Below are 25,877 nucleotides of genomic sequence, written 5' to 3'. Positions count from 1 at the left end.
GATTAGGCAATAAGGATCCAAATTCTCTATAGTATATTCATTACACTCACTGAAAACCACTGTAATCCAAGAAGATTTAAATACTGTATTCAGAATCAGTCAGTGAGCAAATATTTTTTCCCCCCAGACTCCTTATATCCATGCTGCGTGCAAAACAAGCATTTATATTCTTCAGACTTTGTCACTAAAGCAGCCAACCTTGTCTTTTAGAACTCACACCTCATAGCTCGCTATTAAGTTCACACTTAATAATTTAAACCTGCTACTTAAGAGAATGTTATGTTTCCAAATACTGAGACTCTCAGGAAAATCAGGCAAAAATGCTACTCAGATATTTATTGCTCTGAAGTTTTCTGCATTTAGGAAATCAGCAGTGAGCAGAGCATGTAAGGGCTTCTTGCATAGTCATTTTCATTGCCAAACTAATTCCACAAGTAGCTGTCCTTGCATCTGTTGGCTTTAGGAGTTGATACACAACATGGGTTAAAAACCACCTACTTGCAAAAAATTGATATAAAATCTTTGTCACAAATGCAAAATAGTATTGTATAACTATTTTGCTAAAAGTATAGACTTAGAAGAAAGACAGGAATAAAAGTTGGGCACTGAAGTTGCGATTTACTGAAGTTGAAGGCAGAATGTCAGGGAGCAAGAGGTGTTTAGAATAAGGAAAGTTATCTACGCCTTTGAATTCACACAAGGATGTGTTCAGGATTCAGCATCAGATTTTATCTTAGCTGCAGAATTTCTAAAAAAGCATTATACACATTATTATATTATGCTAGAGGGATTGTACTACTGGACATCCATTATCCTTCCTCTCAAAAGCTTTCTTATTATTTTTCTGGCATTTATCTGGGGATATTTCTAAGAATTGCCCTACCAGCTGCTGTTGCTTCAGGCTGCACAGAGGATTTGCACATACCCACAGCCAAGCAGCTGGGAAGCCACAGTAGGAATACTATTCTATCATGTATTTGTAGGCAAGCAATTCTTAGAAAAGATACCCTCAGTTATGACTCATTCCTTCCTTAATAGGTACACCATTATTACAAATTACAGCTCTCACAATGTGTGAGACCCAGCTAGTGCACCATAATTACAAATGAAAGCTAATGATTCTTCTAATCTTTGGCTTTTTTGCATGGTATGATCCTATTTAAGATCATAAGAAAAGTAATAACATCATGAATAAGAGGCATAGCTACATCCATCATTTTAAGAGAGGATTCTTTTCCTCTTCTGTCTTACTGAAGGCAAGAGATAGATAAAATGAAAGAAAAAACCAAGTCTCATTTAGTATCTTGAGATAGCCAAGAGTTGCCAAGCCTGCTCCCCTTGAGGAACAGAGGAAACACTGTCAGGTACCAAGGCCCTAAGGCTGTCTGACATCCTCCCTGCAGAGCTCTGAATCACAGCCAGGTGTGGGGCCAAAGGCTGAAGTGCCAGGATGCCACAGGTACAACCCAAATAACAGTCATTACCCAGCCAAGGGGACCTCACCCTCAGCATTTCAATTTGGTCAGTGCTTATGATGTTGAAAAATTTTAAGTCACTGATAAAGCCAGGCCAAAATTACAGCTTGAAAAACTCAGCCCAAATAGCAACCCAAAAGAGAGAGTAAAATCCAAGCCTACCTTGTAGGCAAGAACCCTTTAAAATACCCCTTTCCTTCAACTCCTGCCACATATCATCCCTTGTGTCTATCCCAGGACGAGATGAATCTCGCACTCAGGTCCAGCATTGACACCTCAAGAGGAGCAAGTGCCAGTGCCTGATGATTTCACTGTTCTTTAAATGCCTTTTGACAGCACCCAGTACATTCTCCTCTGTAATTTTTCCAGGCACTGAGGTTAGACTAAGAGATCACTGATTTCCTTTGATCTCCTTTCTTCATCCCCTTCTTCTAAATTAGAATATCATTGGCCACCTTCCAGCCAACAGGAACCTCCACAATCTCCCAAGGCCTTTGGTAGGTGGTGCAAGGGTCCTGCCATGACATCCACTAGGTCCTGCAGTGCTCTGGGATGAGCTCCATCAGGCTCCAGGGACTTGTGAATACTGAGCTGGTCCCTCACAGTTTCAATGTTCACCAACAGAAAACCTTGCACTCAAGATCCTCTGACTCATGGGACCTGGCAGCCCAATCTTACCCCCGTTCCTAGAGACTGAGCCAAAACAAGAATTGAAAGCCTCCTCTTTTTCTCCATCCCTAGGCGTGTGTGGCTCTGGTGTGACAGATGCCAGGTGTGCAGGCCTGCCAGCTGTACCAGCTGCCCACTGCTCACACATCTCTTTATACACATTGCAATTATTATGAAGTGCAGCATTGCAAAAAGACAGACATCACACCTTTACTCATGCCATAATCATAGACGGTCACAATGCAGGGAATTACTCACAGTCATGTAAAATAGCCCACTAGGGTTAACTGAAATGGCAATTTCATTTTATTAACTTTTATGTCCTTTGTAAGAGTTACAATTTCAAGATCAATCAAGACTGGATACATCCAGCATGATATTTCAATGCATTTTTGATCATGCTTTTCAAGTTTCCTGTTACTTTCACATTCAAAAGGGACAACCACAGTTCTGCAGACAATGTGATGTATCTTAAAAGACTTCAGCTTTGCTCCATGTATCTTTATGCTCACAAGCTGAAACTCTACTAATTAAAAATTCTTTATTCAATATGTGTAGCAAATGAGACACCTAAAAGCTCTCAAGATATAGCTGTAATGTAGGACCAGCAAACATTTGCCAGCACTGACTGCCTCCTAAAACCACAAGTCCTTCTCCCTTCTTCCCACACAGGTTCATCCCCTCGGAGAAATGTGGTGACAGAGACCAACACAAACTTGGGGTGGACTCCACTACAGCCTCAATCTGCATGACAACTGCACTGACTGAAAATATTCCATAAAAAACAATCATGAGCACAGCATAAACATAAAAAAAGTCAAAGTTGTGTTACCTGATTTGCCAGTGACAATATTGGAATGAACCTCCCCATGCACCAAAATTGAAATACCCACATAGGAAATAACTTGAAAACATTATTAAAACTGTTAAAATAATGGCTATAGATAATGTGCTCTGGGCCTAATCCCTTCAACCATTTAAATACTCACTTGATTGAAGCTTTTGGGACCAAGGAGTTTTAAAGGATATTAAAAAATTGGTAAGAGAAGCCTAGACAAAATTTTAGAAAATAAAATACCAGAGTGAATAACGCATGGGAAGATTTGCTGTGTTCTACGTTTATTTAGTATAATAGTACACATGAGTTTACAGCTTCTGAGGGCTCACTAATCACCACCAAATCTCTTGGTACTGGTTAAGGAAATCTCTACTGAGTAGAACATCCGTTAACAGTGTCCCCAGTAAGCTGCAGCCATTACTGCTCACTCACATTAAGCTACAGCCATTCCCTGGCAGATGTCCTAGTAAAATTGCCATCCCAACTCATTACATTTCCCATTAAAGGAATAAATAATATATTCACTATTGAAATTAGATCAAAATATTGAAAGATTCATAAAAATCCTCCCACCTCATTTGGGAAAGAGGAGATGGACATTATCATAAGCACTTTACTTACTGCAAGACTTTACAAGCAGCACATCACTGTCACAGCTGAATTATGACAGTCCAGAAATGCCAGCCTTCATAACTACAAAAGTGACCACAATTTCAATAAACTGGAAGGACAAATGAAGGGCTATTTAACACCAGGATGAAAGGAATGTGTCATTAGCCTTGCATTTCTTCTCCCCTCCTTCTCTGCCAGTAGCTGCCTGTTTGCATTTCAAGATCAGTTGAAGTGAGGTTAGCAGCTTGTCTTTAACAGCATTTTAGTGGTGTTCAGTTCCCTTTTACAGTCAGATCTGACACAGAAGGACCTACATAATTCAGCTGTTTGGGTGGCAGTGGCCATGGTGGCTCAGGCAGCAGCCACACACAGTTTCTGATGCATGAGCAGGCACCTGGCACAGGTTCATCACACACAGCCCTGCAGCCGAACCATCGGTGATCTGCCCTGCACAGTGCAGTGTCCCCTGCTCCCTCAGCAGCAAACCCAGGGCAGGAGCAAGCACCAGTAACCAGGAAGGCTGGAACACCTTGGCAGAGATGCCCTGGTCAAAGCCACAGGAAAACAACGGCTTTGGACTCGGCTCCTCCAACATTCACAAAGTTTGTTTTCTGAAGCAAGTGCCACTGCACTGGGCACTTGGAAGCAATAACCAGTTATAAAAACTTACAAGTCACCATGAATTTTCAGTCTGATCTTTCCATTAGGATTAATTGTAAGCAGTGTAATAGTCATAAAGAAGCCCCAGAGAGCTGTAATTAATTGTGCCATTTGACTAATAAAATAATGTATATTTCCATTAACAAAACTGAATGCAAACAGAATTGATTTTCAGCTTTGATGTAAACACAGCTTATTATCTTGATTAATCCTTCTCCACGCTTTGTTTTCTGGAAGACGTTTTTCTTAAATAAAGCCACACACAAACAGTAATTTTATCTTTATAGCCTCAGATATGATGTAGGAGCCAAGACCCGATACAAGAACACATTCCTGTTACTCATGCTGAAATCACCTTGGAAGTAGAGTCCTGTTAGTGAAGCGGCTGCCTCAGCCCCGGGCTCAGCACCAAGAGCATCCTTTTGAGGACAGCCTGGATGCTCGTGTCCCTGCCTGCCCCGGAGGGAAGCGCTGCCTGCCCCGGGGCAGCCCGGGCACTCCGGGATTCACCGTTCCCCTCTGATCTCGAGAACACCATTGTCCTCACAGGCCTCTCAGAATTTCCGGGGTGCCTGCCAAAACCTTCCCGCAGTGACGCCTACCCTGGGAGTGCGAGCCCGTTCTGGGCCCTCCCGCCTATCCTGGGCTCTCCCCTCTATCGTGCGAGTGCGAGCCCGTTCCGGGCTCTCCCTTCTATCCTGGGCTCTCCCTTCTATCCTGGGAGTGCGAGCCCGTTCCGGGCTCTCCCTTCTACCCTGGGAGTGCGAGCCCGTTCCGGGCTCTCCCTTCTATCCTGGGCTCTCCCTTCTATCCTGGGAGTGCGAGCCCGTTCCGGGCTCTCCCTTCTATCCTGGGAGTGCGAGCCCGTTCCGGGCTCTCCCTTCTCTCCTGGGAGTGCGAGCCCGTTCCGAGCTCTCCCCCCTCTATCGTGCGAGCCCGTTCCGGGCTCTCCCGTCACCCCCGCACCGGGGCCGCAGCTGGGGCCGAACCCGCAGAACGGCTCAGGCGGCCCTGAGCCATCACCGGGCTGAAATACCCCCCCTCTGGTGGCAGAGCCTATTCCAGCCCATGGGAAGAACTGCTTTTTCAAATTCTTCTAATTGCAAATCCAAGAGAGATGTTTAATTAACTGTAGAAACAGCCAATCCTGTCCAAAATGCAGTCTGATCGTGGTCTCAGTTCTTTTGCCCTCAACATGGTAAAGTGAACATGAAGACAAAAATCTTAAAAGTACAGAAGACAACATCCAAATGGATTAGGACAAAAGCCTACACTGAAGTGCTTTCTTGAATCAAATTTTGAATCAAATAGCCCACTGTTTAATTAAAGAACTTCATTTACATTCCCACCTTTCACCACATTTAAAGCACATTGCTTAGTTATATTCTTTAATCATGACAAGAGATGTAAAATCTCACTCACTACTTCTGCTCCTTAATTTGCAAAAATAAAAAAAACCTTTACAGTTTGCATAAATATTCACTGAAAAATAACTGAAACACTGAAGATGCACGAATATCCTTTGTGTATTTTCTGAACACACACTTTTCAAATTAGAATTTTTCTAAATTCCTTCCAGACTCATTATGAAAACAGAACACCATAGTGGGAAGTACAGTAGCACAGTTTGGACGAGGAACAGATAATCCATATTATAAAAGGTAAATTTGGGATTACTGAAGTAAACTTCACAAGTCTGCAGCTGGAGTACCACAGTGTCACAGTGGTGAACAGGCAGAATATATATTTACCTTAGACAGTATTTAAAGATATTGCAAACTACTCACTAATTTAAAACAAATTTTGTTTCCAGCAGCTTGCCTTAAAATCAGCCAGCACTTGTTCAGCAGTAATGATGTTCTCCTTTTAGAAACTGCACAGAGCAGCAATTCCATCATTAAACTGAATCATAAATGAATTACCTCCATTTTTTTTCCACACAACTTTGCTTTGAATATTATTGTAAAGGTTCTATCATCATTTACATATGCAGCCTTAACAAATAAGTTTTCTTGAGTTCTGTTAATCCCCTTGCCCTTTCAAGTTTTAAAGCCAGCCTGAAGAAGCTGCTGGCGTTGCTGAGTAGGTGAGAATCCCTCTGCAGGGAGGACCCACCAAGGACGAGAATCCCTCTGGAGGGAGGACCCACCAAGGATGAGAATCCCTCTGCAGGGAGGATCCACCAAGGACGAGAATCCCTCTGCAGGGAGGACCCACCAAGGACGAGAATCCCTCTGCAGGGAGGACCCACCAAGGACGAGAATCCCTCTGCAGGGAGGACCCACCAAGGACGGGAATCCCTCTGCAGGGAGGACCCACCAAGGACGAGAATCCCTCTGCAGGGAGGATCCCTCTGCAGGTAGCTCTCCCCACCAAGGATGAGAATCCCTCTGCAGGGAGGACCCACCAAGGACGGGAATCCCTCTGCAGGTAGCTCTCCCCACCAAGGACAGGAATCCCTCTGCAGGGAGGATCCACCAAGGACGAGAATCCCTCTGCAGGGAGGATCCACCAAGGACGGGAATCCCTCTGCAGGGAGGACCCACCAAGGACGAGAATCCCTCTGCAGGGAGGATCCACCAAGGACGAGAATCCCTCTGCAGGGAGGATCCACCAAGGACGGGAATCCCTCTGCAGGGAGGATCCACCAAGGACGAGAATCCCTCTGCAGGGAGGATCCACCAAGGACGAGAATCCCTCTGCAGGGAGGATCCACCAAGGACGAGAATCCCTCTGCAGGGAGGATCCACCAAGGACGAGAATCCCTCTGCAGGTAGCTCTCCCCACCAAGGACGAGAATCCCTCTGCAGGTAGCTCTCCCCACCAAGGATGACTTCATACTGCTCCAGGCCAGAATGCCCTTTACATCACTTACTTTTATTTTGTGTGCACTCCACCTCTTTATCCCTAGAGGTGACCCAAAGGACTCCACACAGTCAAATGTATGGAAATCACGATCCATTTAATCCCTTCTTGAAATTTTTCCGACTGGTACAGAGGAAAACGAGGGCACAAACACCCACGGGTCTGCACTTGCAGTAAAAGCCCTTCTAAAGGGCTGTCTGCTCTGATCTGAGTGGCTGGCTGGGCGGTTTCTCACTCACTGCACAACAAAGCAAATTTGTTTGAATACATCTATTGTGGAGGCTGCCTGCTCTCCACTGGGCTGTCTCCGGGGCACCACCTTTTGTTCTCGTTAGTGAAGGGACGCCACTGGGAATTATTTAATCTCAGACATTAGTCTTGAAAACTGTTTGTTTTGAGGGCATTTGGTTTAATATACATAACAAAAGGGGTAGACTGTCTTGGAAGGAGAAACAATTCTCATGTAGTTTTATCAAACATGACAAATAAGCATCTCTGAATCCTTTACTTCATTACAATTTCAGATGCAAATAAAGATAGAAATCTAAAATTTATACTCCTTCGGCTTTTCTTCCATCTCATAACCAGGGGAGAGAATTAATTTAAGACGAATTAAGATTGTTGTCAGTTAGATTTAAACCAACAATGAATGGAAATGCATTATGAAAGTGTTGAATGAGAGCGTAATTTCCCAAACACTACCAGCAATCAGAATTTAAATATCTTTTCACCCATAGCCTTTCAAAGCAGCTCACAAAGTATTATTTTGACCTTTGTGTTACAGATGAGGCAATTAAGGCAGAGAGTAAAAACCTCATAAGCTTCTTGAAAGTTCTGCCTTGAAAATTTTATCAGGGAAAACAATTGCATTTTTTCTGGTGAAAAGCTGAAATCAAAACCCTTTGCATTACAGAGGCGCAGACAAAATGGCCCAAAACATAAAATGTTGATGGAAAATACTACAGATAACTTAAGACTTAAACTCCCTCCAGCTCAGCCTCTGATTAGAAACCTTGGTAAATGCATGGACCTAAACTGACTCTCATTGCTTATATATGCATTTAGATTTCTGTGTATACAGCTTCCAGAGCATTCTACAGGAGACTGATAACAATTCTGAAGCCAATATTTATAACCTTATTCATAACTATAGAGTCACAGACAGGCAGTGGTACAGTGTCCTTAAAACTAACTCAACACAATTCATGCACTAGAGAGCAGAGCCAGGGAACACTGAGGTTTCCTTGCATTTAAGGAATTTTCTGGAATTTAGACTGTGATATTTTCAGGTTTTGCTTTCCTCAATAGATTCCTTTGTAGAATTCTCAAGGTAAACGTACCTGATCTCCCATAACCCTTTGACTCTACAATACAGTGTTGTCAAGGTACGTTGCTTTTCCTGACCAGCTTCACAACCAGCAGTGACAGCAAAGATGTCATGTATGCTTTACATAACATAAAATAGCTTTTTTCCTCTTCATTCATGAATTTAGTACAGGTCCAGGATATCAATTTTATTTCAATTCTCTTACTCTCCCAAACAGAATTGATAACAAAGCTGGTTTTCCATGAGAAAAACTAAGAACTTTATATTTCACCTTGACATTTTTCTATCTCTGGCAATATAAAATAATTTTTTTGAGCCAGATATGAAAAGCATACTGAGCTTTCATTGAAGATTCCCATTCCCTACCTTGTCGCAATGCCCATCAAAAATGTCTACAAATACAAATCTTAAAAATACTGTATCTAGTAAATGAGTTATTCAAAAAGTCATTTATTCTAGAACATAACTAGAAAGTTGAAATGTAAACAATTCATTCAAAATGCCTTTAATTGCTTGAAAACATTTTATAAGATCATCTATTGATTTAAAACTTGACTCCAAGTAACTGCTTTCTGCCAAAACAAATGTCAAAGCTTCCACAAATTCATCGAAAATGCAAAACTCGAATTTTATCATCTGTGTCCTGATAGACACTTTATTCACAGAGAATATGCATCACTCACTGGCAATACATAAGCAGGGAAGGCCTTGTTGTTCCAGTTAGTTATGTCCTACATTCAATACAAAATGCAGGGGTTTTTTTTAATTATAGTTAACTAATTAGCAGTCTCTTAAGTTCTGTGAGATTAACTATCTTTTTCTTTGTTGCTGCAAAAATGAGCAGAAATTTGGTGTAAGTAAGAAGAGAAGCAGCATTAAAGAAACATTGCATTGCTGAAAGAGAAACAATCAGAATAATGGACACAGGCTCACTTATTAATAGAAATCAGCACCAGACAGAACAGGAGAGAGAATTTACAGCCAGAGATTGTGATTACAGAAATACTGCTGGCACATTTTACCCGTGGTAGCTGCCAGAGAGATTGCTTACCAAAGGTCCAAAATACAGAAGAAAATCCATTCCTGGATGCTTTCTCTCTCTCTCTCTCCTATCATATTACTGTATCTAATCTGGGATTCTTAGGAGATTAGAGTTTTCAGAGCTGTCTTCTGGGGTGGCTAAATGCAATAAATATCCTTCAGAGAACAACTTGGTATTTCTGTCACAGGATTTACTGCAGCTGGCTTTGCAGCCAAGGTATATTTTTCAGATATTTATTTGTTCTCTTCTCATCAACATTAAAAGATTGAGAGTGGTTAAATAGAACAAAGGAAAATCAGCCAGAAAATGTGTATGATTTAATTAAAGAAAGAAATCAAAGGGATGATAGCCAACAAAGGAAGCTTAAATGAAAATTTACTACCTCTGGAAGTAACTCCCTGTGGAAGGTAATAAAATACCTGGCACTTGGGTTCCTAGTGAAATGAATCATATCTTCACTACACAACTCTTCCACGAGCATCGGAATAAAATCACTTCTCCCAACAGCTGCAACAGGATCTTCTTTTAAGATGAATAATATTTCTCTAATATTTATCTCATCTTCCTACTGATACATGAGACCTGTCTAGACTCTGTCTGCCAAAACTCTGGCTTCAATTTCCTCTTGATTTTCCAAGTCACTGATTACAGGAAAAACTCTGGATTTTCATGCTCTCTGGGGTGGAGGCAGCTTTTCTAATCATTATTTCCATGCAGGGGTATCCATTGGACATACCAGGTCAGCGGTTGGCAGGCCAAGATTTCGGTAAACAATAAAAAACCATGCGGACACTTGGGTAAGTGTGCAGATGGGGACCCCAAAATCACCTGAAAAGAAGTTTCTCTATTAATTAGAAGTTCATTTAAAAATGGGAAGGCCACCCATGTGGTACTGGTGCATTTCTTTCCATGACACAATGCTTCTAAAACAAATCTATGTTTTAAAAAAATTCAAGTCTTTGCATGAGCAGAACCGTTCACATCACTTGCCTTGGACAAGCACGTAACTAATTTAAAATTAGACACTGCACAAGGCTCTAAAAAGATTTGGTTACAGCATTTGATTCATTGACAACGTGCTTCCAGACATTTTTATACGTTTTATGGTTATTTTAGAATCCTGGTACTTTACAACTTTCTGCTACGAAAGTTTCCCAATTAAAACAGAAAAATTTTCACTTAAAAAGTGTTACTTTGTGAGTGAATTGTATGTACAATTTAAATGTTATTGTTTCTTCCAAAATGCGTCTCTCTGGAATATATAACAGTTGTGATTTTCAGGGGAATAAGAAGAATATACATAACATAGTATTTGCAGCTAACAAACAATAGGACTTTCTGTTTTACATGCACAAACCGAGAAGGTTGCAGCAGAATTATGGGCAGTATTTTTAAAAGAATGCTCACAGTTAGAACCTTCCTCTGACATTAAATATTTCTCCTGGTAAAGCGCTGTGGCAACTATTTATCACAACCTGCATGGTTTGCATATTAATGTTGCAACCACCAGAAATGCAGGCTGTGTCTCAGCAAGGAGGGGATTTGGGGCTCGGGCACAGAAGTGCAATGTCAGAGGAGAACACCTTTCACATGGGGAATTGTGCTGGCTCCAGCCAGTGCACCGAGGCAGCAGCTCCCGTTTACTGTGCAGGGGAGGACAGCAGCCACGTGCCAGACTCCAGAAGGAAGTGCTGCTCCTGCTGAGTTCCTGGGATCCTCAGCACAGCCCCTGGAGGCTCAGGGGCTGTTTCTGTACAGCAAGAGCTTCCACAGAGTGTGAAAGGTGTGAGTGCACACCCCGCAGCCATCCCGTGGCGGGAGGGCATCACAGAGCCCTCAGATCCACTCCTGGCTGCAATTAAACTGCAGAACTGCACCAGCCTCTCTGACAGACATCGCTGGGGCTTTGGCAAGCCAAGGCAGTAAGACACAGTCCCTACCCTACACTTCATTGAAATTCCTCGCAAAGGCATTTTCCTGTGACACTATGCAGCAAACAGACCCATGACATCCATATTCCAGAGACTTATTTGCATGGATTTCTTGCTTTATGTTTTTCTGCCCTTTCAAATATTATTTAGAAATTATAAGCACAGGCTGACTGTCTGAAACAGATGGCAAAAGTCAGAGGTTTTCTATTCTCTCAGGAAGACACAGGTGCGGCATCAAATAAAAAACTCCACCAAGAGATAATACTGTCACTAAAAGGATTCATAAATACCTTATTTAAAAGACCAAGATGTCATTGGCATAGCAATACTATGGGTCATATACAGATCTTTTCTTTAAAAAAAATAGTACACCCAGACTCAATTTCACATTGGTATCATAGAAAATGCTGCTTTGTGTTTCTAGGGGAAATCAGACTTGCACTAAGCAGCCCTGCCTATGCTCAAGTACTCTGGGGCAATGCATTAAAATCCCTTTAAATGAAAGCGTTACTTGATGTTTCAAATTTCATGAAGGAACACTTGGTTCTTCAATTTTACCTTTCTCCCTGTGCAGAGTAGGGAGACCAATAACCCTGCTCTGGGGCATCAGTGCATTACCACACATTAGGGCAGTGACCAGAGCAGAGGGCACATTGGAGTTGTGCTGGATTTTGCCCATTACAAGTCGTTTTTGTAGGGGGATAGAATATAAGAAAACAAAGATAGTGTAGAAAGGAATCTCACCCCTAATGAGCTGCAGCTGGGCCAATTAGCAAAGATTAGGAACAGGCCTGACTTTACCAGGCCACAGCTGTAAGCAATGAGAAGGAGAGTGGGGTGGCCTTGAGAAGGGAGCTGGGGTCACTTGGCTGCTTTGTGAAGAAAGAGTCAGTGCTCTGAGAGCTGCCCATGAGAAACACCAAGAAAGTGTGAAACTTTTGTGATAAGGAGACAACAGTTTTCTCTCGGTTTAAATGAGCAGAATTCATGTCCTTATGCCATTATCCTGGTGTAAAAGCCTGAATATAAGCAAACAAAAGCTAAAGATACAAAGTGCAATGAAAACTCAGCAGTTTGAAGCAGCCAGAGTCTGCCTTATTTTCCATTGCAATTTATTTTATTGCCTTGTGTACTAACACTAAACCACAGCATCGTTCAGCTGAAAGGGTGAATCTGGGATCTGTTCTGTTCTCAATGTTGTCCCCAGTGCACTGCAATTACAGAAACACCTGGTTTGAATAATTTCTCAACACTCTACTGTAAAAATTCAGTGCCCAATAGACCGAAATTCCACCTCAGTTTGCAATATAAAAATTGTATGTATAAGGCACTCAGATTTATACAGGGCTGTGGACTTCTCCCCTGTGTCCTCAGTTACCATATCCTTTGTGGAACAAATTAAAAGGGAAAATGAGATTTGCTAAACTTTTTTCTGACATTGTATGCAATCAGCATTCTTAAAAAGAGATAGATTTGGAGGCTGGCCAAACCCTATCTGTTCTGGAGATCAGCTTGGAATTGTCTTCTGGGAACACAATTGGTCTCATTCCTGACAGAAAGCATCTCAGTCTATCACCTACCATAACTTGATGGCACTAGCACCAGCAAGTATTTCTGAAAAATAAAATGTGTTTGAATATTTCTTCACTACCTTCTTACTTTTGTGGAGTTCATTTCTCTGAACGCATTTTACCCAATGCTCATTTTGTGCCTTGCCTATGCGTGATTTTTATTTCCAGAACATCGTCAGCAAAATCTATTCCTATGTTAACATTGTGACGCAGACACAGAGTACAACAGAGATTTTTTAAATGCACCTACAGCAAACCCAACACGAAGAGTTTGCCAAATGCTTCCAGTTGGCTATTTAGAAAGTCAGCCTGCACACTTACAAGTTTTGAAATCCTGAGTAGTGCTGACAGCAATTCAGGTGAGCCTTGGCATGCCACTGCAATGACCTGAACACAGGGTTATTTCCTGCTGGGGCGTTCAGCAACTTCAAGGAATGTCCTGATCTGCATATGCAGCTGTTTCACCTGTAGCTTCTACCAGGCTCAGGGCTATAAACCTCAGGGTGCTCATCACTACAAAAAATTACTTTCCAGTCACCATGAAGTTCTTCAGCCCCTTCATAAGTATTTTCACACTTCTGAGGTGACAAAAATATACATCATACACACACACCATAACTCAGAGATTGGATCACAGGGTACTGGACCAAGACTAGAAGCTATTAACAGCAGAAATAGGAGAGTTTAGCCATGCTGCTCCCCTCTCACCTTACCTGTAAGAATCTGCTCATGGTCAGGAAAACTTCCTCCTAACTCTTGGCGTGTTCACAGAGAATGTGTGAAGTAGTGCCCAGGAATGGCAGCCTTGCAAACACTGCTTGGCTGAGCTTATGAATTTACCTCCTCAGGAGCACCCAGTAATCTGCCAACACAAACGCTTGTGTTCTCTTAAAGGAGAGCACCAACAAAAGGCAACAAATCCCACCTTCCATGTTTGAGAGGAAGGTTTCAAAGACCAACAACTTCATAGAGTAAATCCCTGGTAATTTACATGGGAGCAGAAATATATCCATGCAAAGTGATTGCAGTGTTCTACTTACACAAATATTTTCAATTTTAGAAATTGTTATTAAAAGGAAAAATTGCCACTTCCTAGTGCAGACTTCATCTAAACAGTGCTCCTTGCTTCACTGTGTAAACTAAAAATCTCTTAGTATTTTTATAAATCATTTTCCAAGCCTTATTGGTTTGCTGCTAGAAGCAAAAGAATTGGTGTATTTCTTGTTTCCTGCTCATATGAATGCTAAATCTCCCCTGGTTCAGATGCTCTGCATACATATTATTCCTAATCCTGGCAACATGTTGTTTTGACTTCTTCAAGAACCAGGATAATGCAGCAAAATTATTCTTTTCAAAAGGAACAGAAACCACAGACTCGAGAAAATTTATCTCCAAAGTGCACATGAAAGTAACAAAGTCTTCCTAGAATAAAATCCCACCTTAAGAACAATCATCACAAAGAAAGATGGAAGAACCACTAAAAAAACAAAGTAATGGAAAATATTTTTTAAATCCTCTCTTATGTTCCCCTTTTGGTTGTTACTTAGCTCATTACATGAGTCTTTGTAAAACCAAAAAATCTTTGCTCAACGGAACGGGACATTTAACGTAACGTGAACCAACTTCTGTTAAATATGTCACTTGGGAGGAAGTTGAGTGTGTTTATTATACAGATGCAAAAAAATTCCAATTTTTTGTCTTACAGATTTGCCTCCTATGTGCATGCAAAAGAAGTAATACAGTTTCTTTATTTTTTTACTGTTATTCATTGCCCCCTTCACCATTGCTATTACTCTTCTAATTACCAAATAAATGGATTTGTTCTGATAATCTTAAGTTAAAAAAATTCAATGCTCTCCAGAATTTTCTCACATTTAATTATTTTTTACTACATTTAAATTTTTTACTTCTAGTATAATTCCTTAAGGAGCCCCTTTTTCTTCTGAGGTGGTGAGAGAACAAGCCCACAATTTGCAGTGCCTTATATAACAGCTCCTTCTGGAGAAATACATCTGGGGCCAAATTCTTAGCTGTTGTGATTTCGTGGATTAAAAATTACTCTGAGCATTTGGTTTCTAAAAGATGGGACTGGGCACAGAGAGGCAAAAGAAAACTGACATTAGTATGTAAGCTGACATTTAGCTTGGGTGGAAGTTAATGAGCTCCATCCTGTCAAAGCCTGAAATTGCCTGTGAGCTTTCCTAGAAGATGCTTCAACAAATGAATATGAATAATTTTTCAGCATTAAAAAAAACCGATAGAAACTCCAACTGCTTCTAAGATGGGTGGGAGGGAGAGGGAGGATGCAAATACATCAGGCCTGGCACGTGTGAGCAAAGCCAGAAGCGTGGCTGTTACAGATGCCACAGCAGCCGACGAGATGGAAGGCTGGGCCATCTCTTCGACGTGTGTTCATTCAGGTAGTAACACATCTATTTCCAGCCTAGGAAACAAGCCACAGCATCAAGGCAAAAATGTCACAGGCCACAGACTCTGCTTGAACACCTCTGTACAATTCAGAGGCAGCTGTGTGTTGTGTGAAGTACCAGCTTCTCTATTATATTTGATCTTGGGTGATAAATCTACCTGTGTGAAAACGCTTTCTGACAAATGAACGGACAAGAGATACAATTTTTATAGTAATATCATTAAAGAAAATGCTTGCAGCCCAAGTCCTCCATCTCTTTAGCAACACTCTGCAAGAGCTGTGCAATTCTGAGGGCCTCATTATTCAGAGCAGCAGAGTGGTCGAAAAGGTCTTTAAGGCCCTCGAGAGCTGAGTGACCTGGAATGCCCCAGTGGGAAGGCTGTTGGTGCTTGAACTGTTGCACCCAAGCTTTTTCCACTCACTATTAATTGAACCCTTGCAAAAGGCTGATCTCATAAATACTGGTTTCTGTGCGGTATTAATAAGAGATTCTGTGTTCTGACAGGACTGTCAGTATGGGATCGACAACTATGCTTTTGAAAGAGGTCCCCAAAAATGAAATTACAACACTCAACAGTTTCACATATAAATTTAGTAGTGACTTTGGCATGTCTACACAATACATGTATTTTAACCCCATGGAAGAGCCACTGGAGCAGAGTGATACCTCACAGAGGATCTCCAGAGACCTTGGATTGCTGCCACAGGCTGCCACAGAGCTGTTGTTAACCTAACATTAGCAAAGGGAAGTTTCCCAGATGCAACACGTAAGTAGCTCCTGCTGAGCCGTACAGTGCTGACACCTCCTTAGGTTTCTAAAGCCCAGCTTCTCACTAAACAGAAGCCTTCTGGTTGTAAAAGGATGGGAAGATGCTTTTAGGAGACCAGCAACACTTTGTGACAACCTTCTGAGCCTCCAAGAGGCACATGCTGGAAACCGACAGGTCCCTTTCTTTTTCCTTGGATGGAGAAGACACTTGTCTCATTCTATTCCCTTTTCAGTATTGTTGCTTTTAAAGTGACAAATGAATAAATAAACAACATCTGGGTTGCAGAGCAGCCATCTGGGAAAATCTTGGAAGTGAAGTGTAGAAGGGCCCCCGGGGAATGCTCAAGAGGCAGAGAATGGAAAATAACCTGCAGATGCACTCACCAGAGCCAGGGGCTCCAGCTTCCCTACCGTGGGCATGGCAAGGAGCCAGCCCCACCCGGGCTGACAGTCACCCTTCCCTGGTGCTGACAGAGAAACGGAGCATGGACGTGTCTCCAGGAGCCTGGCTGCTGAAAACCACAGCATCGTGCAGGAACTCTGTCCCCCTGCTAGACATTCTCTGTCTCTTCATTTTGAGTACACCTCTGCTTTAAACACACATTAAAGATATTTATACCACAGCTTTGAATAGCAAGGCATTGTGTGGTTGGTTAGACCTGAAGTACAGTTCCATGGTCAAATCGATTTAATGCCTATCTTCCTTTTCCTTCCCAGCCTACAAGCTTGCATTCTCTCCCTCTTGTGCTGGCACCAGCTCAGCTTGCTGGGCTCTGCAGCCGTCTTAATCAGGAAGCTGATTAAGCTGAGTATTAATAATTCTTTGCTTTGGGGCCAGAGCAGTTTCCTGAACTGGCTGATTACTGCAGAAAAACTAGTCCTAGGAGAAGGGAGAGGACTAGATTGTGGTGCAGGCTCACTGCAACTCCTCAGCAGCACCACAGACCTCGATTTTCCAGACTTCTTTGTAAAGCACATGCAAATTCCCAGCAAATTCCCAGCAAGTGCTAAAAAGTTAAAAGGGAGGAAATATTGTGAAATGCCACTAGAAGGTAGTACAGTCTAAGACTGAATACAAGGACTCTTGGGCTCAATTCCAGCCTCTGGAAATTTGCTGGGGATGAAATTCATTTATGTGCAGGCAGCTGTCCTGGAACGTACACACCTTTTAAATGGTGTTCCCATATAAATGGATAAAAAGGGTTTAATGATGGATTGGCCAACTGCACTGGATATGGAGAGTAGAACTCTGCACAGCATCACACCAAGATAACCCAACACTTCTGTGAGTTCCATAATCACTTGGAGATCACTGAAGGGGATCAGTGACCATGCAGCCAAGAGTAATGAAATGACACCAAGAAAATGACAAAAATCTTTAGGCAGAATTCCAGGAAAAATTGTCCAAGGTACGACTATGAAAAAGACTCCAGGAGACAACAGCGGGAAGTCTCCATCAACACTTGATTAACAGGAAAAGGCAACAGAAAATAAAAGATGGCTAGGAATAATGTTTCACGCAGAACAGAACAAATAATTTAGTTCAGTTCCTTCTTCCATCTGTGCCCAGCCGAGCTGGTAACCCCGGCTTTGAGGTATTTCTCCCTGTGCCTGGAAGAAGGGACGTGCCTGGAACGTTCCCTCCAATTAAGTGTAACTTCCCAGGAGCAGTCGAGGTGGGCAAAGCGCCGCTGTTTCTGCCAGAGCCCGCGGGGCGAAGCTGCTGCCGCAGCCGGGAACCCCTGCAGGGGTGCAGGGGTGGGCAGCACAGCCCGGGCCCCAGCCCAGCGCTGGAGCAGCCCCGGCCGGCAGGGGCTCTGCACATCCCCTGTGCTCACAGGGACTCTTTAAACACAGCTTGAGAATGCAGGTTACAAACATTAGTAATCTGTGACATATGTGCATCTATGACACACGTAACTAGACAGAGAAACCCCAAAACTCTCTTCCTCCCCAGCAGATGTCCTTGAAAATCCCTCAAATTCTTAAATCCATTCTAGCTGTTACCTTATCAACCTTGCCTCACAGAGCACAGAAAGGCATTTTTTTAAGATTATTGATGTGCTGTAGAATACAAAATCTAAACGGGATACTGTCACATTCATATGGTTCTAAATAAATGGGGTAATCTTAATAGTCCCAAAGTCACTAAAACAGATATGATGCTTTTATCTGGGGCCACATATATATACACTTTATCAGTGCAATTACAGGTACAGAAGATTATATTTATCTTTGCTTTCCTGTGAAATGGAAAAAGAGGAAATTATTTGTCTTCTAAAAGACTTGAATTGAGTGGAAATGGAAGATCTACCCATTGTGATAAACTATTTTTTTTTCTTAACTCTATCAAGAGAAGAACAGTAAACAAACAGCTACAAATTAAATCATTAAACCATGCAAAGCAAATACATTCAATCCTATTTAGGTTTTGGGGCTTTAAATTCAGGTAATTAAAATGAGTGTTTTTCTAGTGCTCACTAAAGAGGACGGCTGTTGCTCTCTCCAGTATTCTGCTAACACCAGTGGCTTACAGCTGTGTGCAAGTCAAGAACAAAACTTTTCCCCGACCAGCCAGGCAGCAGCTGAAGCTGGACAGTACCAACTTTAATATTGCAAGCTCATTTAAAGCCCCATCTTGAGAGCACTTCTCATTCCCAAAGGCTCGACCAACGTAAACTACCCTCCTCTACAGCAAACAGGCTGCACAATGTTCTCCTCTTTTAGAGGTCAGCATCAACCTTGCTGCTAGGGAAAATGCCCATTGCACATGAAAATATCTGATGCTAAGGTAGTGCACAGCTTCTCTGAGCACACAGAACTTCTTGCATGAGAAGAGCCTGCAAATTTGTTCTTCTGTTTTTAAAGATTACATTATCTGCATTTCTCCCTCTCATCCAAGTGGATATATATGTGCAGAGAACTTAGAGGGGAGAAACTACACCAGCAAGGCACAGAGAGATTCATCTTTCTGAGAACAATAACAAAAGCAAAGAAGAGAAAGCGCAGAGGGAGATGAGAATGACAAATTATTCTTTGAGAATGATGGGTGGAATTGTAATCTTCCTGTGTCTATATGTAGTGGCATCATATAAGGCTGTCATTTGTACCACCAAATAGATCCAGGAGTATCTTTGGGTTATTCCATGAAGTGTTAATAGCAATTTTCAGGTAAGGATGCTCATCAGCTCTTATAAATATGTATTTATCCATGCAACTTAATGCCAAATTAAGTACAATTACTGTGTGCTGTCACCCAGCAAAATCAACAGAGTTTTTACAACTGACTTCAACAAATAACAAAGGCTCACAAACCTGTCAAGAAAAAAACCTGAATGATAAATTCTCCCAAAGACTTCTGTGAAAAATAATGATAAGTACTAGATGCTTTCACTGGAAGTATTTTAGTGGAGATACTGATGTCAGAAATCCAGGAACACGTGGGGCACACTCTTTCCCACCATTCAAAGGTAATAGAGCAGGATGGATCAGTCCCTTCCTCACACTTGCAGGCACCTGCTCCTATTGATTACACAAGCACTGAATGTATGTTTCTAGATATTGTTTCCTTTTGGTAATGGAAATGACATTTTCAATTTACTGCATGTTTTTACAAAACATAGTTCAAAAATCTTTTAGAAATGTTTTAAATAGCTTTATCAAAGAATTTCTTGTCTCATACAAAGACCTAAGATGCACAAGCATCTTGCTGTAAATCCTTTTCACCTCCCCCAGTTTGCACTAGAAGAGTCATGGAGGCCTCTGTGGATTTCCTTCAGTGTGTAAAGCTGCAAAGCTTCAGCAAGCAAAAAGTGTTTATTTACCCTTATTTACCATTGTTTCCTTCAAAGTCAGTCATTCCAATGACTTCCCTGCTATTATTCATGTTCTAGTTTTTGTCCAAATGCATTTGGGAGTCAACCGGACAAGGGAAGATTTTTGCTGTGTTGAGGAGATGTGAATTCCTTTATAAGCTTTTCATTTAAGAAGTTCCTGAAGCTGGCATTCCCCAGGGATTCTGAACTCAGTTCCAGAGACTCCCACCAAGATTTCCTATCAATGACATTCTTCAGTACACCTGAAATTCATTACTATGTACACAGGGTTCTGAGGGTCTGAGGTTCAGACTTAAACAGCGACTCCTCCTTTGATGCCTGAGGTTAAACAGCTTCAGAAAAAGCTTGAAAAGACCTCAAGGCATTCTGAGTTCCACTTGTTTACCACAATTAAGTGATCAGATTTTCAAGTTCACCAGGGCAAATGATGATGAGAAGGGGATAATGGAATTTGGATCAAAGCTTATGAGTTTAACCATGGAGTCTGAGGGTGGGGCTGGGCAGGGGGAGCAGTGTAAATACCACTGAGAATTTGTGAGATGGTACATTGGGCACTTCGTGAAAGGTACATGCTGGAACAGATTTGGAGCTCTCTCATTATATATAGATTTGGTCACTATGAGACATTCTAGAGAGCTTTTTTACCTTGGCCATATGAAGTTTGCATAAAAACATATCAGGCACTGATAATTTGGGAAATTCCTGTGGCATATAGGTTTCCACTGTGTTTCAGATCAGTTCAACTTGGGATTGTTGCAAAACTTGAAATCTAGCTAATGGGAAACAAGATTTATGCAGAAAGAGATTGTTCCACTTCCCTGGAATGCTTTTTGTGAGGGTGGCAGTGCAGAGGGATGCTCATGGCATCCAAGTGCCATGTAAGTGTCTAAAGCTGACACTGCTGAGGAAGTTTGCTACTACCCAAGTACATTTGTCATCTCCTGGATATTCAAGACTTGTTTGCCCCTTGAGCACACTTGAGGGAAATATGACTGATGGCAATAAAACTACTGGCAGGAATGTGTTATTGCCAGCAGACAATAACAGAGTTACCTTTCTCCCCACAGGCATTTCCCATATATCTCAAGATGTTTGTTATGAGCAACTGATTTCTCTGGAGGAGCCTAAATGATTTCTGTGCTCCTCGCAGATGTTCTGCCGTACCTAGATAACTCATTTTGACTCACACATTGATAGACATCATTTTACAGTCACAGAATGGTGGTCAGAAGGGACCCCTGGACATCTTCCCCTGCAAACCCACTTCTCAAAGCAGGGCTAAGCAATGGGTTGCTCAGGCCATTGCCCAGCCTGTGGCAGGGATCACCTGCTCTTTGATCTTAGCTTTTAGCTCATTGCTCTGCTCCTCCAGATACAAATTCTGTCTAGAAATCTTCATGGTGAGACAGCTGCACAATTTCCCATTGCTGGTCCAGCATCAGGTTATGCATTTGCCCAATATAGAATAAGTGTAAAAAAGCCCTGAATATGCACAGAGGTGGAGAATGTGAGAAAATATTAGAGCCTTATTAAGTGTGCCATTTTGGAGGCCTGTCCTGACAATATGCAGTAGAAGATGCCCAGTGGGATCCCCTCCAAAGAACTGATTTTATTGGTCATTGGAGGGCTAACCAGAACACCATAAACCTTTTCCCCTTCTACAGGAATCATGTGCCATTCAGGCAGGGCTGTCTGCACACACTGGTTTTGCATTCCTCGCTCAAGCTGACTGTGTCAGCTCCCACTGAACAAATTGCTGGCATGTCACTCACTCTCCCTCTGACCTGATACTTAGAGATTTCACCATTCCAATAGAGAAGCTAATTTACAGCATTAAGATTGGAACAAGAGGCCACACATTAGCCCACACCCAGCAGCAGAACTGACATGCATTAATTACACTGTGATGCCTGACCAGGTCCAAGCAGAGGCCACCTTTTCACATCAGAGCCTGGGATTTTGTCTCCAGCAGCAAACGAGGAATTCTATGAGAACAAGGCACATATCCTGTGACACAGCCCTCAGTGATCTGCAGCTCAGGCAGTTTCCAGGCCAGAGGTGGGATCTTCAGTTTAAGCAGCCTCAAATGAACTCTTCTTTTCCCATATTTTTCCTCATTCATTGATTACACTTCACAATTCCTATATAACTTCTAGACAGCTGCCAGAGGTACCCAGACTATTGCATGAACTACCTAAATATCCTCTGGGTACTCTGATTTAACAGGTTAGTAAATGAATTACAACCAGGAAGAGAGCTTGAATATCAGAACTATAGTCAGCTGAAAATCCTACTGTTCACAAACTAAACAAAATAAAACTAGAAAAAAACCCCAAGCCACAACCAACACAGAGTGGGCAGAATTCAGGTTTCATCTTCCTTCACACCATGTGCTGAGGCTGACAGGGAGTTAGATGCTGCTCAAAGTTACCAGCTAATCACAACCAAACCTATTAATGAAAAAACAAATCTATTTTTAAAATCACTGGTATAATTTAAAACCAAGCACAGCCCTTGCTAGTGGGAGACTTCCAGATCCTTGGTGGATGTTGCCCATATTTCTATAGTTGAAGAATCATGCTCTTACTAAGAGGGGGTTCTGTACCTCTAGTCCTGTTGACTATGTCTCCCATTGGCATTTAATTGTATTTGAGCACTTGAAATTGATATGCCTTATTTATGATTAAAGTGCTGTCAGCCTTCATAAACAGTGTATTAACACTAATTTCTAAACTTACTTCTAGATTAGCTAAGCTGCATCGATGAATTTGACACTAATGGTAGCAGATCTATGAAATACATGTGTTGAATGTTTTATAATGTTGATATAATATCTGGAAATTAAAGAAAATTAAACTGTGACTGCGTACAGAAGTAGGCCATTTCCTGTATATTTTTAACTCATTTTCCACTAATTAGAACAGAGGGTATGCTTAGTTAGGCTTATAATTAAGCAATAAAACCCTAGTGATTCAGTATGCACTACTGGTATTTTGCTAATTAACAACTCCATGAAATCTAATAGTAGGTCTCTTATCATTTGAATCAATGAAATATTGATCTTACAACAATATGGACATATCTGAAGAAGTAACTGTCACCAACTGCACTCGCATAACCTCATTTAAAATAGAATTTAATCATTGTAAGAGAATGTAAGAGATAACAAGCTCTTATGTATGGCATTTAACTGTGTATAATTCAGTCACATTACAGCTAAGCAAGTCAAAAGTGGCCTAATAACAGACAACCTGCAAAAGCAAAAAAGAAAGAATAATAAATTTAATTCTTGTTGGAATCCTTACTTTCAATGAGCACACAGACTTAAAAGGCCTATTATATCAACCAGATTCTTACCTTATCAAGAAAAATTGTTACATAATACGCAGGATTAAGTCGAATGAGTATGGGTGCTTACTTTATGGATCCAGACTATCTTTTAGGACTATGCAGAACTGAGTTTCCTGGTGGCTCTATATTTATAAAAGCTGTACAGGAAAATGCCATTTTTTTCAGGAAATCTCTCCCTCATTGCTAACACAGCCCCAAACCTCTCCTGTTCCTCAGGAAAATGGACAGTGAGCATGACAAGTTTTCCTGACAGCAAGACCAAAATTAACAGCAACAGTACACTTGATAATTATTCCAGCAGCAGAAATAAATACAGGTCAGATGTCTCTCAGGATGAGGTAGATGCATTTACTTTTGAACAATAATTTAGTTCCATTTAATGAAGGCAGTAATATTTGAACGATGCCTTCTTTGCTACATTAAGTGATGCAAAAGTCTAATGCATGATTTGTTTTTTAAAATTATAATAGTTCCAGAATTTTTCATTAGTGAGTGATTCACCAGGCAACACCAGATTTAAATATCTAGCAAAGATTTCTTCTTATAAAGAATTACACACTCCTAAGCCCTGAACAGAGTAGGCCAAAGATGACCATTAATTTCTTGCTTCAGTTTCAAAGTCATTGGTCATCAAATATTAATCTGCACCCCAGAGGAACCAAGTGCATGGCCTTAGGCATTGAAGCAGAAGAAGCGTTCCTTGTGATTTTTTTCAAGGCCCGAGCAGTCTCCAGGGGTTGGTAGGGAAGTAAAGAGAGTCCCTGTTGTCCCCTCCTGCCAGCCTTGGCACCATGTCCAGCACAAGCCCGCGGCTGCGGAGTCCCCAGAGGCGCGATGCTGGTGCCTTGAGCGAGGCCAGCACATCAGTGTTGGGTTGCAAAGCCTGCAAACCCAGAACAAACCTGTTCCACGGAAACTCTTTGTTCCTTCCACACTTCCAAAGACCAGTTCCTTCCTCTTGCCTCAATTTAATTTTAAATCTCTGCTTGTGCATTCTGCCTGGGCAGCTGAGATCCATCCTTCATCTCTCTATCCACACGGCTTCAACCCATCTCATATACTTCTATCTAGGGAACTTGGACAACTCTCTTATAAGTCTCTTCAACTAAAGGAATCCCTACAGATTCCAAGTGGATTATTTGGACATGCCATCTATCCCTCCAAGACAAGCCAAAGATTTTTTTCTTATTATTTTATCGGTTTTCTTTTTTTCCCCAGGCACAGTCTCTAGTTTCCTAGCAGGGCATTCCCACTATGCACTGCTCCATATTTTAGCAAATTATCTCCATCCCAATCCTTGGCTGCACAACTTGCTTTTAACAATCACTGCAAGGAATTTGACCAGAATAGAAACAGCAGGAAAAAAATTCCTCTTAAGGAAGGAAAAACCATGATTATTTTCCAGGAGTGTTGAAAGAATCGTTCTCACACCTTTATGAAAATAGGTAGTAAGCCTCATTTCTAGCAGGATGTCTGTGTCTCTGACTGGTCCTATTCCTTGAGCCAAACCTCAGAAGATGAAAAATTAATGCCTGTGTCTGCAAGAGCCACATTCAGAGGTGTAAAACCCAAATTACTCATTAGGGGAAAGGCAGCGGAGAACAAATGTCCTGTACTACAGTACATTCTCTTTGAATACCTTAAGGTAAAGAGAGACCAGAACCAGTTTTGGGGATTGTGCTTGCAGCATAAAACAACCCCAGCAGAACTGCTCTTTCTCTTTTAGGGGAAAGATCAACCACATGTACAAAGTGTCTGAAACTGCTGGAGCTGTAAGACTGGGGGTGATGCCCAGTTCATAAAGCTCACAGATGGACTGGACCATTAATGACTGAAAAATCACCTTATGTCCAAAACAAAAGAGTAGTTTTCTCTTAATACGCATAAGAGCATAACAGTATAAATTTCATACACCCAGAGAAAGATGTCATTCACACTGCCATTTCATAACCATATCAAAGCCCACCAGAGCCAGCCACATGCATAGTGATGAAGAAAACAGCCCAGTAAAGATGGTGAGCTGAATTACAAAGCACTGTATTCCTGCACTGAATGGAAGCTGACATGCTAAAAACTAAAAGGGAATTCAGGTGCTAAGGTGCATTTATTCCTCCATGCTTCTGAGACTGCAAACTAGCTGGCTGTGTGCAGCATCCACCCACTCAGTCATAGACCACAAACAAATCAGAGCCACCACAACTCTAACTGAGGAGCAGACCAGCAACTGGAAGATTAAACGCTCCATAGATTGTTAGTGGCTGTGTAAATGACCCACTCCTCCAAATCATTGTTTAAGAGGCATTTTAAGGACCTTTAGGATAACTAATATATTTGGTTCCAGAATCAATATAGCCTGTTGCTAATGAATTATGTGTATTAGGAGTTAGGTTCTGTATACTTCAGACTGCTGCAAAAGAAAATAAGTTATAATGCACCTAAGATTATGAAGAAAAAAAAACAGTTCAGTGGCCATACATTGAGCTTCAGACCATGAAAAGCCCAG

The sequence above is a fragment of the Molothrus aeneus genome, chromosome 18, assembly GCF_037042795.1.
Source record: "Molothrus aeneus isolate 106 chromosome 18, BPBGC_Maene_1.0, whole genome shotgun sequence".
Classification (NCBI taxonomy): Eukaryota; Metazoa; Chordata; class Aves; order Passeriformes; family Icteridae; genus Molothrus; species Molothrus aeneus.
The sequence above is the reverse complement of the archived record's forward strand: the minus strand, read 5'-3'. Positions refer to the sequence as shown.